This window comes from Rana temporaria, chromosome 12, assembly GCF_905171775.1.
Source record: "Rana temporaria chromosome 12, aRanTem1.1, whole genome shotgun sequence".
NCBI classification, from domain to species: Eukaryota; Metazoa; Chordata; class Amphibia; order Anura; family Ranidae; genus Rana; species Rana temporaria.
In genome coordinates, this window is record NC_053500.1 from 142,960,759 (window position 1) to 142,981,236 (window position 20,478).

At 48.5% G+C, this 20,478-nt stretch overlaps 1 protein-coding gene across 1 annotated transcript in view; it reads right to left on the minus strand.

Moving 5' to 3' along the window:
- PGS1 (phosphatidylglycerophosphate synthase 1) overlaps nt 1-20,478 on the minus strand; it is a 91,741-nt gene that overhangs the window by 49,132 nt on the left and 22,131 nt on the right. The gene's annotated exons all lie outside the window — the stretch shown is intronic.

A 20,478-nucleotide genomic window follows, 5' to 3' on the forward strand; every position in this document is an offset into this window, starting at 1 on the left:
TTCTTTTCATTTTCACCCGGTGATCCGGCCAGTAACACATCTCTTGGATTAGGGGGGACAATGCTCACTCATTGCACTGCATCTATGGAGGAACAGCATTGTCTCCCTGGGACAGGTCTACAAAAACACCCCGTTCCCGATCTACACACACTTTGTCACTGCTGGATGAGTGAGCCTGCACACCGGCACCCCATTTCTGAGGACCAAGGGGATCATACCTTTCCTCTTAGAGCAGGACGAAACATGTTGGGGGAGCTGTGGAGCAGAGCTGGGAGAGCGCCGTTCCCAATCGACACACACTTTGCTGGATGAGTGAGCCTGCACTCCAGCATCCCATTTACAGAGGACCAGGGTGGGGGGGGGGGTTGTACTTTTCCTCTTGCTTAGAGCGGCGCTCCAAGCTTCATTCTGGGTCACAGAGAACAAAGTTATCAGCTCAATAGTTTTCTGACAAGTTCACGGATAGTGATTAGACCTTATAGCCAAGATTTGACAAACCTCTTTCAAAAGGGAGCCAATACAAGGAGTTAATTGTTGGGGTTCACATACACTTTGAGGACAATAGCTCACATTCTGCTGCAGTTTACATGAACCGTCCTTGCTGGCAGGGCTGTGGAGTCGGAGTCGAGGAGTCAGAGGAAATTTTGGGTACCTGGAGTCAGAAAACAATGCACCAACTCCGACTCCTACTAAATTTAGATTGTCGGAACATTTAGGAGTCGAAACATGTATCTACCGACTCCACAGCCCTGCTTGCTGGAGACAAGAAACTGTTGAGAAAGTGGAGCCACCATTCTCGTCCTGATTATGTGGGCTTTACGGACAAGACGTGAAACCTGATTGGCTGCTCGGGGCAACCATTCCATTTTATTTCCATATTTCAGAGAAGAATGTACATTTATAGACAAGGGAAGCGGTTGCTGGCAGTTTAATCTTTTTCGGGATGTCCTGCTTTGTCTCAATTTTTGAGCATTTCTTCCTTTTAAAAGAAATGCAGGAGATTCCTGGTAAAGGCTCTCGGTATTGGGTAGAATAGTATCTCTACTGGGAAGTCCCGTAGTTTTCTTTTATTAGTCGTATCACCATCTGCTCAGAAACACAAGCGAAACGAGGAACCAGCACATCAGACAGGAGGAAGATAGGGTTGGCTATTCCCCATAAGTCATAAAATCATTCTGCTGATAATACGAGTGATAATGAAAGAGAAATGTCGGAAACATGAAGAGGTGCCCATTGAACTCTGCCCATTATAGCACCTGCAACAAGAGATCACAAGGGGTTGCTGAGCAAAACTTACAAAGTATCTCTGATGAGGTTCCATCTCTTTGGTTTCCCACTTCCATTCACCAGGTTTAAATAAAAAATAAAATAAAAAAGGTCTTCTGAAAACCAACCCCACCTAACTCCGAGGTGTCCCTCACCAACACGGTTTCTGCAAGTGACAACTGGGGCGGTGGTGTATGCCAACAATGCCTGGTGACCCCCTTTTATGGCATCATCCAGCACTGCAGTTTTTCAAGATTCTGAGGGGACCCAACTGTTGGTCAGCCAATAGGAAGGGTCCATGTCACCCAGGCATCATCAGGGCACTGCAGTTTTCAAGATTCTGAGGAGACGCAACGGTTGGACAGCCAATGGGAAGAGTCCATGTCACCCAGGTATCATCACAGCACTGGGGTTTTTAAGATTCTGAGCCTAACCCCCCCCCCCTTCCATTCACTGTATATTAAAAAACAGCCTTCTGAAAAACAACCTCTCCTAACTCTTAGGTGTCCCTCACCGTCATGGCTTCTGCAAGTGATAACTGGGGTGGTGTGTACCAACAATGCCTGGTGACCCCTTGATGGCATCATCAGGGCACTGCAATTTTCAAAATTCTGAGGGGACCCAAATGTTGGACAATGGACAGCCAATAGGAGGAGTCCATGTCACCCAGGACCCTCCACAGCAGCATTGAAGAAGCCCCACACGACACGTAGTTACATAGTTAGTCAGGTTGAAAAAAAGACAAGTCCATCCTGGTGACCTCCTTCATGGCATCATCACAGCACTGGAGTTTTTAAAGATTCTGAGGGGACCCAACTGTTGGACAGCCAATAGGAAGAGTCCATGTCACCCAGGCATCTCATCACTCTACTGGGGTTTTTAAGATTCTGAGCCTAACCCCCCTTCCATTCACCATATATTAAAAAACAGCCTTCTGAAAAACAACCTCTCCCAACTGAGGTGTCCCTCACCGATGTGGTTTCTGCAAGTGACAACTGTGGTGGTGTGTACCAACAATGCCTGATGACCCATTCGTGGCATCATCACGCCACTGCAGTTTTCAAGATTCTGAGGAGACTCAACGGTTGGACAGCCAATAGGAAGAGTCCATGTCACCCAGGCATCATCACAGCACTGGGGTTTTTAAAGATTCTGAGGGGACCCAACTGTTGGACAGCCAATAGGAAGAGTCCATGTCACCCAGGCATCTCATCACTCTACTGGGGTTTTTAAGATTCTGAGCCTAACCCCCCTTCCATTCACCATATATTAAAAAACAGCCTTCTGAAAAACAACCTCTCCCAACTGAGGTGTCCCTCACCGATGTGGTTTCTGCAAGTGACAACTGTGGTGGTGTGTACCAACAATGCCTGATGACCCATTCGTGGCATCATCACGCCACTGCAGTTTTCAAGATTCTGAGGAGACTCAACGGTTGGACAGCCAATAGGAAGAGTCCATGTCACCCAGGCATCATCACAGCACTGGGGTTTTTAAGATTCTGAGCCTAACCCCCCCCCCCTTCCATTCACCATATTAAAAAACAGCCTTCTGAAAAACAACCTCTCCTAACTCTGAGGCGTCCCTCACCGTCATGGCTTCTGCAAGTGATAACTGGGGTGGTGTGTACCAATAATGCCTGGTGATCCCTTGATGGCATTATCAGGGCACTGCAGTTTTCAAGATTCTGTGGGGACCCAACTGTTGGACAATGGGCAGCCAATAGGAGGAGTCTATGTCACCAGGACCCTCCACAGCAGCATTGAGGAAGCCCCACACAACACGTAGTTACATAGTAAGGTTGAAAAAGACAAGTCCATCCAGTTTATTATATACGCCAATCCCCGTTGTCTCCGACATTGTCCGAGCCGAGTGTACTGAGCACTCGGCCAGGCTCGGCTCCGCCCGCAGCCACGTGAGAGGAGCCGAGAGAAGAGGAGTGAAGCCGAGTGCGCAGGAAATCCGGCTCTGCACAGCGCGCCAAATTCAAACACAAGATGCTGCAACCCGCAGACAGACACCCACAAGACTCGATGGACCCCGCCGCAGACGGACACCCACAAGACTCGAAGGACCCTGCGCAAGGCCGCAGACGGACGCCGATGGACGCCGGGCAAGACATCCAAAATGTAAGTTTTTTCCCTAAACTTCCTTTCTCAGCTTGGAGCGCGCGCTATACGCTGGCGCGCGGTATATATATATATATAAAATATCATACAATCCCATATACCATTTCTATACCCACAGTTGATCCAGAGGAAGAAGAAAACCCCCAGCAGAGCATGAGATCCAATTTGCTACAGCAGGGGAAAACAATCCTTCCTGATGCCCCGAGAGGCAATCGGATTTTCCCCGGGTCAACTTTACCTATAAATGTCAGTACCCAGTTATATTCTGTACATTTAGGAAAGAATCCAGACCTTTCTTAAAGCAATCTACTGATCTGGCCAGAACCACCTCTGGAGGGAGTCTGTTCCACATTTTCACAGCTCTTACTGTGAAGAAACCTTTCCGTATTTGGAGGTGAAATCTCTTTTCCTCCAGACACGTTGATTTGGTGGAGAACATGCCGTATTAAGATTAGATGAGGAGTGTCAGGAGAATAGAGTGTACACATTGGGCACAGTCTGACTCATTCACACTGTGCCTTCTATTTTTCCGATTAGCGTTCCCTCTATGACAATCTCCTGGGGGGGGGGGGGGGGGGGGGGGGGGGAGTGTCAGTTACAGGCGTTTGGACAAAGCAAAGGACACTGCAGGAGGTGCATACAACGCACCGCATTCATTTATATGCTTTGATCACTTTTTCCGGGGAAAAAAAAACAGTTGCTGCAACTGTGGAGTGCAACTAAAGGAAATAATACTTACCTTCGTTCCAACGCTTTGATGCCTGCGAGGGTCCAAGCCAGCCTCGCACCTGAAACGATGCGTTTTTGGGTGGTTAGGCGTGTGCTTTTTAAGTGTTTTTAGCTTCAAAAAAAGCGAAAGTTCCATTTTTGGGTGGAACTCCGCTTTAAGATGCAGATCCAACTTTGGAGGCAACTTCCATTGAAATCTATGGGAACAAGTCGCCTAGAAGTCGCCTAGAAGTAGTACAGGAACCTTTTCTGAAGTCGGAGCGACTGCAGTAGTGTGCATTGAGACGGCTCCATTCACTATAATGGAATTTCATATGTCAAGTGACTTGGGGGAGACTTGAGGTCTGACAAGTTGGATCCCAAGTCGCTGTAGTGTGAACTGGCACTTAGCGTTGGGGGTTAACTGTAACCGCTAACAAAAGAAATAATTACCAGGGATAGGGTTGGGGGTTAACCCTTACAAAAAAAAAAAAGGATGTTAGCTCTAACCCTCAACAAAAAAATTATATTTATAATATATATATATATATATATATATATATATATATATATATATATCATAAATAAACACCAGGGTTAGGCTTAGGGGTTAAACAAAACAAAATATATATATATATATATATATATAACACCAGGGTTAGGGGTTAACCCTAATCAAATAAATTAATAATAATCATAAACGTTAGGGTTTAACCCTAAAAAAAATAATAATAATAAAACCCCAGGGCTATGAATAATAAAACACTAGGGCAGGGGTGGCAAACTCAAATTTTATCGGGGGCCGCATCAGCAGTATGGTTACCCTCAAAGGGCCGGGTGCGCTACGTATACAGTGCATGGGTCAGGATTGCGCAACGTATACAGTGCAGGGGTCAGGATTGCGCTACGTAAACAGTGCAGGGGTCAGGATTGCGCCTAAAAATTCCTCACATCTGTACTCTCTCCTACCTGGCCCAGCTCTGGTACCTCCCTGTATAGGTGGCTCCCTCCCTTTGTATTGGGCTATAGTACCTTTTTTGGGGGGACAGGAGGAGCATTGGGGGGACAGGAGGGACATTGGGGGGACAGGAGGGACATGAGGAACATTGGGGGGACAGGAGGGACATTGGATATAAGTGGGGGGACAGGAGGAGCATTGGGGGGACAGGAGGGACATTGAGGGGACAGGAGGAACATTGGGGGGGTAGGAGGAACATTGGGGGGACAGGAGGAGCATTGGGGGGACAGGAGGGACATTGGGGGGACAGGAGGAACATTGGGAGGCCAGGAGGGACATGAGGAACATTGGGGGGACAGGAGGGACATTGGATATAAGTGGGGGGACAGGAGGAGCATTGGGGGGACAGGAGGGACATTGAGGGGACAGGAGGAACATTGGGGGGGTAGGAGGAACATTGGGGGGGACAGGAGGAACATTGGGGATAATTAGGGGGAACATTGAGAATAAGTGGGGGCAGGAGGAACATTGGGGGAGATGGTGATGCTCTGTGTATGTGTGTAGTAGTGTACACTGTGTGACTGTACTGCGCATCTGTGTCACTGTCACATACCACAGTTCACTTGGTCAGGATGGAAGATCCCTGGAGATGTAATTTCACCACATATGCTGGCCTGTGGGGTAGAGCAGGCGTCGCTGCACCAGTCCCACACTGGCTGCCACATCAAGGGGAAATCCTGTCTGGCGTGGAGGAGGAGGAGAAGATGATGGCCCCTGCCACCGCACATGACACCCGTTTGTCCAATCATCGGGCAGCCGCTGCCAATACCTAAGTTGCAACATGGTGGCTGTAGGCGCATTGAGTGACATGGGTGGAGACAGAGCGGAGGTGGAGGCGGAGACAGGGCGGAGGCCAGAGTGGCAACCTAAGCCGAGATGAGTGGAGACACGGCGGTGGAGGCGGAGACAGGGCGGAGGCCAGAGTGGCAACCTAAGCCGAGACGAGTGGAGACACGGCGGTGGAGGCGGGGGCGGAGACAGGGCGGAGGCCAGAGTGGCAGCCTAAGCCGAGACGAGTGGAGACACGGCGGTGGAGGCGGGGGCGGAGGTGGAGACGGAGGCAGAGACAGAGCGGCATAGTAAGGGCAAGATGCCTGTGCTCAGACTGACAGGCCGCGCATGCGCTAATTTGTCGCGGGACTGAGGGACTGGGATCCCAACCTGCCTAAATGAGGAGGCTGCTGTGCGGGCCACATTACAAGGTCCGGCGGGCCGGATTCGGCCCGCGGGCCTTGTGTTTGCCACCCCTGCACTAGGGTTAGGGGTTAAAACCAACAAAATAAATATATAAATAACAAACACCAGGGTTAGGGGTTAACCCCAATCAAATAAATAAATGAATAATAATAATAATAAACACCAGGGTTAGGGGTTAACCCTAATAAAAAAAATAAAAATAAACACCAGGGCTGGGAATAATAAACACCGGTGTAAGGGTTGGGGGTTAACCCTAACCACTAACAAAATAAATAATATATAAAATAATAAACACTAGGATTAGGGGTGAATCCTAATCAAATAAATAAATTGATAATAATAATAATAATAATAATAATAATAGGGTTAGGATTTAACCCTAACAAAAATAAATAATAAACACCAGAACTAGGGTTAAACAAAATAAACACTGGGGTTAGGGGTTCATTTATTTTAGGGATTTTATGTATCATTTGTTTATTTTTTATGATTTTGTTTTTATTGCATTTGAGCAGAAAATTGTTCTTGGGGAGGGGGGGGGGGGGTTAAATGCTTAAACAATGCACCAATCTGCCCGAATCGAACCAAATAAATATTTTTGCGCTTTTTGAAGTGACGTGATCCACGCCCATAGAGATGCATTGAATTTCGATCCTCCAGTGTTTTGGGGATTGGAGTGTGAATGGGGCTTTCAGCGACGTGTCCTTGTCAATGTTATCACCGCTTTGTTTTTTTTACCTCTGCAGCTGCTTAACAAGGCGCTGATTGCGTTGTCTGGACAAACAGAAAAACACGAGTTCCATGAAAGATTTCAAATAAACGACAACAATAGCGCAAATTGAATCCTGGCTGCTGCCAGTATCCTCTAATATCCCTTAAATGAAACTCTATAATGACATTAGTCTTATGGGAAGCGGCTCCTTGAATGAGGGGTGGGGGGAAGGGACAGAAGCGGTAACAAGAATCATTCATAAGATTTCTGGAAGTCCATTTCGACAGTGTGATTCATGACAAATAGAGATTTTCTAACGGCTTCTTCATAACAAAAGGCCGGATTCCCAGAAGCCTGCTGTGTGCTAATGCAGGTCAGTGCAATAAGGGCGTGAGTCAGGCCACAGGAACGGACAGACTGTGCAAAGACGCCTACAGCTTACCTGCTGATCCCAATGGGGTGTGTACCTACAGAAACTACCTCACCTACAGACACCCCCCCACCTCACCTACAGACACTCCCCATGTCACCTACAGACACTCCCCCACCTCACCTACAGACACTCCCCCACCTCACCTACAGACACTCCCCCACCTCACCTACAGACACTCCCCCACCTCACCTACAGACACTCCCCATGTGACCTAAAGACACTCTCCATGTGACCTAAAGACACTCTCCATGTGACCTAAAGACACTCTCCATGTGACCTACAGACACTCCCCCACCTCACCTACAGACACTCCCCCACCTCACCTACAGACACTCCCCCACCTCACCTACAGACACTCCCCCACCTCACCTACAGACACCCCCCCACCTCACCTACAGACACTCCCCCACCTCACCTACAGACACTCCCCCACCTCACCTACAGACACTCCCCATGTCACCTACAGACACTCCCCCACCTCACCTACAGACACTCCCCCACCTCACCTACAGACACTCCCCATGTCACCTACAGACACTCCCCATGTCACCTACAGACACCCCCCCACCTCACCTACAGACACCCCCCCACCTCACCTACAGACACTCCCCACCTCACCTACAGACACCCCCCATGTCACCTACAGACACTCCCCCACCTCACCTACAGACACTCCCCATGTGACCTACAGACACTCCCCCCCCTCACCTACAGACACTCCCCCACCTCACCTACAGACACTCCCCCACCTCACCTACAGACACTCCCCCACCTCACCTACAGACACTCCCCACCTCACCTACAGACACTCCCCCACCTCACCTACAGACACTCCCCCACCTCACCTACAGACACTCCCCATGTGACCTACAGACACTCCCCCACCTCACCTACATACACTCCCCCACCTCACCTACAGACACTCCCCCACCTCACCTACAGACACTCCCCCACCTCACCTACAGACACTCCCCCACCTCACCTACAGACACTCCCCCACCTCACCTACAGACACTCCCCCACCTCACCTACAGACACCCCCCCACCTCACCTACAGACACTCCCCCACCTCACCTACAGACACTCCCCCACCTCACCTACAGACACTCCCCCACCTCACCTACAGACACTCCCCCACCTCACCTACAGACACCCCCCATGTCACCTACAGACACTCCCCCACCTCACCTACAGACACTCCCCATGTGACCTACAGACACTCCCCCACCTCACCTACAGACACTCCCCCACCTCACCTACAGACACTCCCCCACCTCACCTACAGACACTCCCCCACCTCACCTACAGACACTCCCCCACCTGAGCAGGTGTGTGTGACACATGGGTCATTCTACAAGATGTATCTACAGTCAAGGAAAGCATCCAATGTGGCTCTACAGAAGGATCGGGGTGTCACCGACACCCACACACCTCTTCCTCCAGGTCCTGGCATCAAGATATAAGAAAAATGGAGATCTGAGGCTTGGGAGTCACCGGCAGGCTTCCTCACTTACTATTTTATTGACCAGTGTAGCCCAAATATCATTGCCCCTTAACAGGAAACACCAGAGCGCAGGAGAATTTTTTGTGTTTTTTTTTGTGCACCAGTGTAAGGGACATTCTTCCCAATGGCCACCAGTGTAAGGGACATTCTTCCCAATGGCCACCAGTGTAAGGGACATTCTTCCCAATGGCCACCAATGTAAGGGACATTCTTCCCAATGGCCACCAGTGTAAGGGACATTCTTCCCACTGATCACCAATGTAAGGGACATTCTTCCCACTGATCACCAATGTAAGGGACATTCTTCTCACTGATCACCAATGTAAGGGACATTCTTCCCACTGATCACCAATGTAAGGGACATTCTTCTCACTGATCACCAATGTAAGGGACATTCTTCCCACTGATCACCAATGTAAGGATCATTCTTCCCACTGATCACCAATGTAAGGGACATTCTTCTCACTGATCACCAATGTAAGGATCATTCTTCCCACTGATCACCAATGTAAGGGACATTCTTCTCACTGATCACCAATGTAAGGGACATTCTTCTCACTGATCACCAATGTAAGGGACATTCTTCTCACTGATCACCAATGTAAGGAACATTCTTCTCACTGATCACCAATGTAAGGGACATTCTTCCCACTGATCACCAATGTAAGGGACATTCTTCCCACTGATCACCAATGTAAGGGACATTCTTCTCACTGATCACCAATGTAAGGGACATTCTTCTCACTGATCACCAATGTAAGGAACATTCTTCCCACTGATCACCAATGTAAGGGACATTCTTCCCAATAGCCACCAATGTAAGGGACATTCTTCTCACTGATCACCAATGTAAGGAACATTCTTCCCAATGGCCACCAATGTAAGGGACATTCTTCTCACTGATCACCAATGTAAGGGACATTCTTCCCAATAGCCACCAATGTAAGGGACATTCTTCCCACTGATCACCAATGTAAGGGACATTCTTCTCACTGATCACCAATGTAAGGGACATTCTTCCCAATGGCCACCAATGTAAGGAACATTCTTCCCACTGATCACCAATGTAAGGAACATTCTTCCCACTGATCACCAATGTAAGGGACATTCTTCTCACTGATCACCAATGTAAGGGACATTCTTCCCACTGATCACCAATGTAAGGAACATTCTTCTCACTGATCACCAATGTAAGGGACATTCTTCCCACTGATCACCAATGTAATGGACATTCTTCTCACTGATCACCAATGTAAGGAACATTCTTCTCACTGATCACCAATGTAAGGAACATTCTTCTCACTGATCACCAATGTAAGGAACATTCTTCCCACTGATCACCAATGTAAGGGACATTCTTCCCACTGATCACCAATGTAAGGAACATTCTTCCCAATGATCACCAATGTAAGGGACATTCTTCCCACTGATCACCAATGTAAGGGACATTCTTCCCAATGGCCACCAATGTAAGGAACATTCTTCCCACTGATCACCAATGTAAGGGACATTCTTCCCACTGATCACCAATGTAAGGAACATTCTTCCCACTGATCACCAATGTAAGGGACATTCTTCCCAATGGCCACCAATGTACCACCAATGTACTGCAAGCTGTGGGTATAGGATGTCAGGGGTTCCTCGAGACATTAACATTGTTTCAAAGGTTCCTTCATGTGGAAAAGGTTTAAAACCGCTAGACTAGTAAGTATTTTTTGTTTTGTTTTCATATATTTTAAAGGAATATATTTAGCTTCGCATAGCCAGGGTAAAGTTCCTACTACCCGAGTCTGCAAAAAGGTCCAAGACTTGGCTCTATGGCAGGGGTCTCAAACTGGTGGCCCTCCAGCTGTTGCAAGACTACAAGTCCCATGAGGCATTACAAGGCTGACAGTTACAAGCATGACTCCCTCAGGCAAAGGCATGATGGGACTTGTAGTTTCGCAAACAGCTGGAGGGCCACCAGTTTGAGACCCCCTCCTCTATGGCCTGGATCACAAGACTAGCTGAGCAGAACTACAAATACGCCGGCCGGTATAACAGCTTCCATGTATGTACTTTCACTGTATGTCTGGATCACAAGACTTGCTGAACAGAACTACAAATACACTGACAGGTAAACCAGCTTCCTTATATGTATTTCAGCTTTCCGTATCCAAGTGTGACTTACACAATAAATCCCTATTGCCGAGACACATTCCATCCACATCATTGTCTGAGCCAGAATCTACGAAATGTCTTCTATTAGGCAATGTCCTCTCCACCCCTCCCCCCCCCCCCCCCCCACCTTACTCATAATATCAGGATACGGGAAGATGTGCACACTATACCACAAGACCTAAACCCAACAAGTCATGGAGTGCCACTTCCCGGCCTTCTCAGGTCGCAGACTGCTGGCAGAAAGAACGGCTCTGTTTAAAGCTGAACTACGGGGAATAAAAAATATTAGGTAGATTCAGGTAGAGTTAGGCCGGCTTATCAGTAGATAAGCCGACCTAACTCAGAATCTACGCCGCCGTATGTCTAAGTGTATGCTCAAACAGAGATACGCTTAAACATATCTAAGATACGACTATCTTAGGTTGCAATATTTCGGATGGCCGCTAGGTGGCGCTTCCATTGCGGACGGCGTAGATTATGCAAATTAGTAGATACGCCGATTCACGAACGTACGCCCGGTCGACGCAGTACTTTTACGCCTTTTACGTAAGAGATAGGCCGCGTAAAGTTAGAGCTGGGCCCTAGTTGGAATAGTAATGTCAAGTATGGCCGCCGTTCCCGCGTCGAAATTCGAATTTTTTACGGCGTTTGCATTAGTCGTTCGTGAATCGGGATTTACGTCGTTCACGTCCACGTCGAAATCAATAGGCCCGTGCGGCGTACTTAGCCGCAATGCACACTGGGAAATGTAGGCGCATGCGCAGTAAAAAAAAAAAAAAACATCAAAAACGTGAGATCAAGCCTCATTGACATAAAACACGCCCCCCTCCAACACATTTGAATTAGGCGCCCTTACGCCAGCCGATTTAGGCTACGCCGTCGTAACTTAGCAGGCAAGTACATTGTGAATCATGTACTTGCCTCGCTAACTTACGGCGGCGTAGCTTAAATTCCTTAAGCTACGCCGCCGCAAAGTTACGCGAACGTACCTGAATCTACCTATATATATATCTAAATGTAGGTACCCTGAAATGCAGTTTTACTTATCCCTCGCTCCTGCGGGTTCCTCCCAGGGCTGTATCCTGGCCTAGGGCAGCACGTTGCAGGGGGGCAGCATGGAAAGAGTCCCCGCCGGCTTGCGCTACACCGTTAGTAGCGCCAGTCTTATGGGGCGTACTGGACAGGGAGGCAAATTAGTTTAGTGTCCCCATAAAGCAGCCGCACTGCTTCCAGCCAGCATTCCGCAACTGTGGGGGGGGGGGGGGGGCGGAGCTTCTAATTTTGACTGTCCTATCATCCTGAACCACAAACCTTCCTCACTGTGCTATGTATTTTCTGCTGCACCATTGGCGCGGTTATAAAGTAGAACTATAGGCAACACTTTTTTTTAGGGAAGGGCGGGTCTTAAACAGCAAGGGGTGTGGCCTTGACAGGAAGGGGTGGGTCATATTTAAATTAGGGGGTGCACAAGTTTAGTCAGGCCTAAAACCTAAATACACCGCTGGTTCCTCCTCTTCAGATGGGTCCCCAGAACCCATTACCCTTCGCCTCTCCGTCCGCCACGCGCTGACGTCATCCCGTACGATGCAGGACCAGAGGACCCGTCCACATCCCAGACCGTTGAAGGCAAGCGGAGGAGAGCACCGGCTGCTGGGGGATAAGTGAGGGATAAGATAAATTGAAGCGCTTTTTTAACCCCTTCACAACCCCCTAAACATGGGGTGCTCAAACCTGTGGCCCTCCAGCTGTTGTGGAACTACAAGTTCCATCATGCCTCCGCCTGTGGGAGTCATGCTTGTAACGGTCGCCCTTGCAATGCCTCATGGGACTTGGGGTTTTGCAACAGCTGGATGGCCACTGGTTGAGCACCCATGCAACATATGTGCGGCGGTGGCGGCGAAAGGGGCGGGCTTTAGTGCCCACGCACTACACATACGCGTCGCTGAGTGGCGATGGCGACGACGATGATAGAGATGATGACGACGACGATGATAGAGATGATGATGACGACGATGATAGAGATGATGATGATGATGATGATGGAGATGATGATGATGATGGAGATGATGACGATGATGATAGAGATGATGATGATGATAGAGATGATGATGATGATAGAGATGATGATGATAGAGATGATGATGATGATAGAGATGATGATGATAGAGATGATGATGATAGAGATGATGATGATAGAGATGATGATGATGATGATAGAGATGATGATGATAGAGATGATGATGATGATAGAGATGATGATGATAGAGATGATGATGATGATAGAGATGATGATGATAGAGATGATGATGATAGAGATGATGATGATAGAGATGATGATGATGATGATAGAGATGATGATGATGATGATGATGATGATGATGATGATGATAGAGATGATAGGAATGATAATGATGATTAGCTGGCAGGACCGTCTCCCGATCATGTGACCACTGCCACAGCCAATTACAGTGGTCACGTGACTGGACGATCTTTTCGGGAGCTAGCGGAAGTACCAAAATCTTTATATCAGCAGATAACATATTTTTTTTTTCTAGAGTGCAGATTTAAAGTGCAACAATGTCAAATATTATAGTTTACCTGACCTCAGAGGTGGTGGCTGCTTTTCTTTTAAATTTATAGGATTTTTCTTTTTTTATTTTCTTTTGCATACTGACCGCCCCCAAGTCAGTTAGTGACAACTGCAGGGGAGTGGAGAAAGCACCGACAACGACTGGTAAAGCCTAAAGGAGCGGTGACATCACCCATAAGCTCCAACAGCCCATCAGTTTCCGGCGCTCCCTCCTCTCCCCTGCAGCAGCCCCTGCTAGCTGGCGCAGGGGAGCTGGATTGGGCTGAAAATAGGCAATAGATGCATCTTTCGAGAAGGAAAGAGTACCCCCCCTAGGGGCTTTGAGTTTCAGCAGTGGTTGAAAAAAATAATAAAGATGGAATAGATACACCTTGGTATGTACTTTATAACCATTACCAATGATGACTATATGCACATGCGAGGATCATGCACACGTATGCACGATACATATGTGCCTGGGTGTGCATGTTCCTCCCCTTGTTGGTTGCTTTGCAACAATCTTCATTGATATACATGTGTTTTCTTATAGAATCTACGTCCGCAGAAAACAGTTTCCCCCTGAAGAAGAGCGCTATTATTACTAAGGTCGAAACGCGTAGAGCCTTTTTGCGCCCATAGTAAATGTATACAGTATTGTACAATTTTACATTGCCTGTCTTTATAGTTTCTATTGACGTCCTTTGGAGCTCATGTCTCGAGTCCTTTTAGATGGTGCTTTGTACCTTATATTATGTTTTCTCAATAAAAAATGTATACGTTTTTTACAAATTCCGGGCTAGATTCAGGTAGAATTAGGCAAGTGTAGCGTATCTCAGATACACTACGCCGCTGTAAGTTTGAGCAGCAAGTCCTGTATTCACATAGAACTTGCGCTGAAACTTACGGCGGCGCAGTGTAACTGGGCCGGCGTAAGCCCGCCTAATTCAAAATAGGCTGGTTAGGAGCGTGTTCTATGTAAAATACTAGTGACCCCACGTATTTGACGTTTTTAATGAACGGCGCATGCGCCGTCCGTGGACCTATGCCAGTGCGCATGCTCCAAATGACGTCGGCAAATCGTCATGCTTTCGACGTGAACGTAAATTACGGCCAGCCCCATTCACGGACGAGTTACGCAAACGACGTCAAATTTTTAAATTTCGACGCGGGAACGACGGCCATACTTAATATTGGCTGCGCCATGTATTTGGTGGAATAACTTTACGCCTGAAAACCCCTTACGTAAACGGCGTATCTTTACTGCGACGGCCGGGCGTACGTTCATGAATCGGCGTATCTAGCCGATTTACATATTCTAGGCGCAAATCAGCGTACACGCCCCTAGCGGCCAGTGTAAATATGCAGTTAAGATACGACGGCGTAGGAGACTTACGCCGGTCGTATATTAACAACATTTAAGCGTATCTCAGTTTGAGCATACGCTTAAAGTTGCGACGGCGGGGATTCGGACTTATGACAGCGTATCTACTGATACGCCCGTCGTAAGTCTATGTGAATCTACCCCACCATCTTTATTATTATTTTCACCCACTGCTGCAACTCAAAGCCCCTAGGGGTATTCTTTCCTTCGTCCAAGTTCAATCAGGGGTGTGCAGCATCCTTTTGCACAATTGGTATCGGGGGGGGCGCATTTATTAGGTTTAGTCTGGAATTTTACGTCAACAATCCAAAAGGGAGGAAAAAGGAGAAGTCCATCATTGGGGATTATCCAGACTATCCAATTCCAGATGTTCGTGTTTTTTTTTTTATGATGGATGATGAGCGATGGATGATGATTATGAGGACTATAAATAAGGCCCCCGGGCTCTCTCAGGAGGGGACTACGCGTTGCGTTGGGGAGGCGCGGAGCGGTTAGGCGCTGGGCCTCACAGATTTGTATCTTCGGACAGATTGAAGTCTGATCACATTTCTGCTTCCCGTAAGCGGAGGGATGAGGGGCACGGAACGTTCTCTCATTGAGGAGGATTGATCTCGGATTTCTGTACATTATTTCCTGGGATGGTGGAATGTCATCTGGCAGCAGCACAGAGGCTAAACAATCTGACATGGGATGTCATCGCTGGGGACGCGCTTCCTGGCAGATAAGCCTCCTTCTCGTACGGCGAGAGCGCTGCTATTAATCAACCAACAGAGTAAATAAGAATTTTCCCAGGAGACCGGCGTATTATCGTAAGATTGCAGAGGAGGAGGAGGGGGGAGGGGACGCACCTGAATAACAGCCAGCTGATACTGGATGTGCGCTGCGTTCACCTCGTACCAGGGGCCACGGGCGCCTCTTCTGATTGGCTCACCTCATCCAGGGAGCAACGCTCGCATCTTCTGATTGGCTCCCAAAACAGGGAGCCGCTGCTGACACTGTGCAGCGTTTACCTCATCTAGGGAGCAATGATCGCCACTTCTGATTGGCTCCAATAACAAAGGGGCGCTGCTGATGACACTGCACAGTGTTCACCTCTCATTCTGATTGGCTCACCTCATCCACTGAGCAATGCTCGCATCTTCTGATTGGCTACCATAATAAGGGGCTGCTGCTGATGACACTGCACAGTGTTTACCTCATCCACGGAGCAACGCTCGCCTCGATTGGCTCACTGCATCCAGGGAGCAACGCTCGCCTCTGATTCGCTCATCTTATCCAGGGAGCAAAGCTTGCCTCATCCGATTGGCTCACCACATCCAGGGAGAAACGCTTGCATCATCCGATTGGCTCACCACATCCAGGGAGAAACGCTTGCATCATCCGATTGGCTCACCACATCCAGGCAGCAACGCTTGCATCATCCGATTGGCTCACCACATCCAGGGAGCAACGCTCGCCTCTGATTCGCTCATCTCATCCAGGGAGCAAAGCTTGCCTCATCCGATTGGCTCACCACATCCAGGGAGTAACACTTGCCTCATCCGATTGGCTCACCACATCCAGGGAGAAACGCTTGCATCATCCGATTGGCTCACCACATCCAGGAAGAAACCCTCGCCTCTTCTGATTGGCTCACCACATCCAGGGAGCAACCCTCGCCTCTTCTGATTGGCTCACCACATCCAGGGAGCAACGCTCGCCTCTGATTCGCTCATCTCATCCAGGGAGCAAAGCTTGCCTCATCCGATTGGCTCAACACATCCAGGGAGCAACGATCTCCTCTTCTGATTGCTCCCTGGATGAGGTGAGTCAACGCTCACCTCATCCAGGGAGCAACGCTGGCCTCATCCGATTGACTCACCTCATCCCGGGAGCAATGCTCACCTCCTCTGATTGGCTCACCACATCCAGGGAGCAATCAGAAGAGGTGAGCGTTGCTCCCTCGATGAGGTGAGCCAACGCTCACATTTTCTGATTGGCTCCTATAAGAGGCCACTGTCGAGGATACTGCGCACCTCCACCCAGGGAGCAACCCTCATCCCTTCTGATTCTGAAGGGGCCGCTGCTGACATTGCACAGTGTTCACCTCATCCAAAGAGCAACGATCACCCCTTTTGATTGGCTTCCATAACAAGGAGCTCCTGCTGATGACACTGTGCAGTGTTCACCCCGTCCATGGAGCAGTGCTCGCCTCTTCCGATTGGCTCCTATAAAAGGGGCCGCTGCTGATGACACTGTGCAGTGTTCACCTCATCCAGGGAGCAACGCTCCCCTCTTCTGATGGACTCCCATAATGACGGGGCCACTCGACCAGGGTGCAATGCTCGCCTCTTCCGATTGGCTTTCCTCGTCCAGGGAGAAACTCTCGCCTCTTCTAATTGGCTCACCTCATCCAGGGATTGGCTTCTATAACAAGGAGCAACGCTCATCTTTACGGATTGGCTTACCTCATCCAGGGAGCAATGCTCGCCTCTTCTGATGGACTCCCATAATGACGGGGCCACTCGACCAGGGTGCAATGCTCGCCTCTTCCGATTGGCTTTCCTCGTCCAGGGAGAAACTCTCGCCTCTTCTAATTGGCTCACCTCATCCAGGGATTGGCTTCTATAACAAGGAGCAACGCTCATCTTTACGGATTGGCTTACCTCATCCAGGGAGCAATGCTCGCATCTTCTGATTCACTCCTATAATGACGGGGCCGCTCAAGGACACTGTGCACCTCCACCAGGGAGCAACGCTCGCCTCTTCTGATTGGCTCATCTCATCCAGGGAGCAACGCTCGCCTCTTCTGATTGGCTCACCTCATCCAGGGATTGGCTTCTATAACAAGGAGCCCCTGCCGATGACACTGTGCGATGTTCACCCCATCCATGGAGCAATGCTCACCTCTTCCGATTCGCTCCTATAAAAGGGGCCGCTGCTGATGACATTGCGCTGTGTTCACCTCTACCAGGGAGCAACGCTCCCCTCTTCTGATTGGTGCAATAACAAGGGGCCACTTCTATGAGGAAGCTGCGCAGTGTTCTCCTCAGTGGCCTCTAGGGCTCAAAGTGTATCTAAAGTCAACATGTTTTTCTGACAAATTCCTCTGGAGAGTCACAGGAGTGCGATTACCTTTGTCCCCCCCCCCCCCCCCCCGTGACGAAGAGTCAGCTATTGCTGCACTGAAATCCAACGTGGTCTTGTCAGCCCAGTTCACCACCATGAACTACAAACCACCAACCGCCTTATGACAGGTCAGCCCAGTTCACCACAATGAACTACAAACCACCACCGCCTTATGACAGGTCAGCCCAGTTCACCACCATGAACTACAGACCACCACTGCCTTATGACAGGTCAGCCCAGTTCACCACCATGAACTACAGACCACCAACCGCCTTATGACAGGTCAGCCCAGTTCACCACCATGAACTACAGACCACCAACCGCCTTATGACAGGTCAGCCCAGTTCACCACCATGAACTACAGACCACCACCGCCTTATGACAGGTCAGCCCAGTTCACCACCATGAACTACAGACCACCACCGCCTTATGACAGGTCAGCCCAGTTCACCACCATGAACTACAGACCACCACCGCCTTATGACAGGTCAAAAAAAATAATTGTACCTTTACAACCCTTTAATCTCCCCTGTTTTACCCCTTCGTAACCAGTGTCATTTAGTACAGTGACAGTGCATATTTTTAGCACTCATCACTGTATTAGTGCCACCGGTTCCCACAAAGTGTCAGTTAGTGTCAGACTGCTCGCCGTAATATTACAGTCCCGCTATAAGTCGCTGATCGCCGCCATTACTAGTATAAAAAAAATATATATATAAAAATCCAGTATAGATCCCATAGTTTGTAGACGAGATAACTTTTGCGCAAACCAATTGATATACGCTTATTGGGATCATTTTTATTTTATTTTTTACCAAAGACATGTAGCAGATCACATATTGGTCCAAATTGATGTTTTTATTGGATATGTTTTATAGTAGAAGGTAAAAAATATTGGGCCAGATCCACAAAGAACTTACGGCGGCGTATCTATTGATACGCCGTGTAAGTTCTATGATGCGCCGTCGCATCTTTGTTTTGTATCCACAAAACAAGATACGCCTGAATGTGGGCTAGATCCGACTGACGTACGTCTTAGTACGCCGTCGGATCTTAGGTGCATATTTCCGCTGGCCGCTAGGTGGCGCTTCCGTTGATTTCCGCGTAGAGTATGCAAATTAGCTAGATACGCCGATTCTCAAACGTACGTCCGCCCGGCGCATTTTTTTACGTCGTTTACGTAAGGCTTTTTTCTGTGTAACGTTACCCCTGCCTCTATGAGGTGTACGCAATGTTAGGTATGGACGTCGGGACAGCGTTGAATTTTACGTCATTTGCGTAAAACGTTCGCGAATAGGGCTTCGCGTAAATTACGTTCACGTCTAAAGCATTGACTATTTGCGCCGCGATTTCGAGCATGCGCACTGGGATACCCCCCACGGACAGCGAATGCGCTGTTAAAAAAAAAAAACGTCATTTACGTGGGGTCACGATGAATTAACATAAAACACGCCCACATCTTAGTCATTTCAATTTCGCGCCCTTACGCTGACACATTTACACTACGCCGCCGTAACTTACGGCGCAAATTTTTTCTGGATAAGGAACCTACGCTCTAAGTTACGGCGGCGTAGTGTATCTGAGATACGCTACGCCTGCCTAAAGATAGGCAGTTCTTTGTGGATCTGGCCCATTGTATGTATTTCAAAATAATATATTTTTTTGTTTATAGCGCAAAAAATAAAAAACGCAGAGGCGACCAAAAGAAATCTCTATTTGTGGGGAAAAAACAAATGATACGAATTTGATATAAATGGTTGCATGGCCGCGCAATTGTTGGTTAACAGTAATGCAATGGGGGGGGGGGAATCTTCCGAAAGGTCAAGTGGCCAAGCCGTTTCTCTTTCTGTTCAGCCAGTGTACCCGCCAGAGAATGCAGCAGTAGCAGTGAGACTCTCAGGGAATTTCTGCCAGTGAGTATTGGCTTAGGTGGGTGACTGGCCTTTTAGCGGAGGAAGTGTGGAAATTACGATGGAGGGGGGGGGTGGGGGGGTGGGGGGGTGCTGGTGTGATGGGGGGTGTCACACAAGATACGTCTTTATTTACATCTCAGGGTTACCATGCTGGATAAACAGGAGATTTCCCGGCCGTAGTATTGTGCAGCGCTGCCCTTTGTATTATTTCCTCACAGCTCTGCTGAAAGGGGAACTTTGTATTATTTTCTGACTTTACAATGTTTCTCCTGGAACTCTTCACAGCCACCCACACTCCGCTTCGTAGCGCGTTTCCATTCCTCCGGCTCTTGGTAACCATTGTTGATCCTTCAGGTTTCCTGTTATAATCATCTGTAATT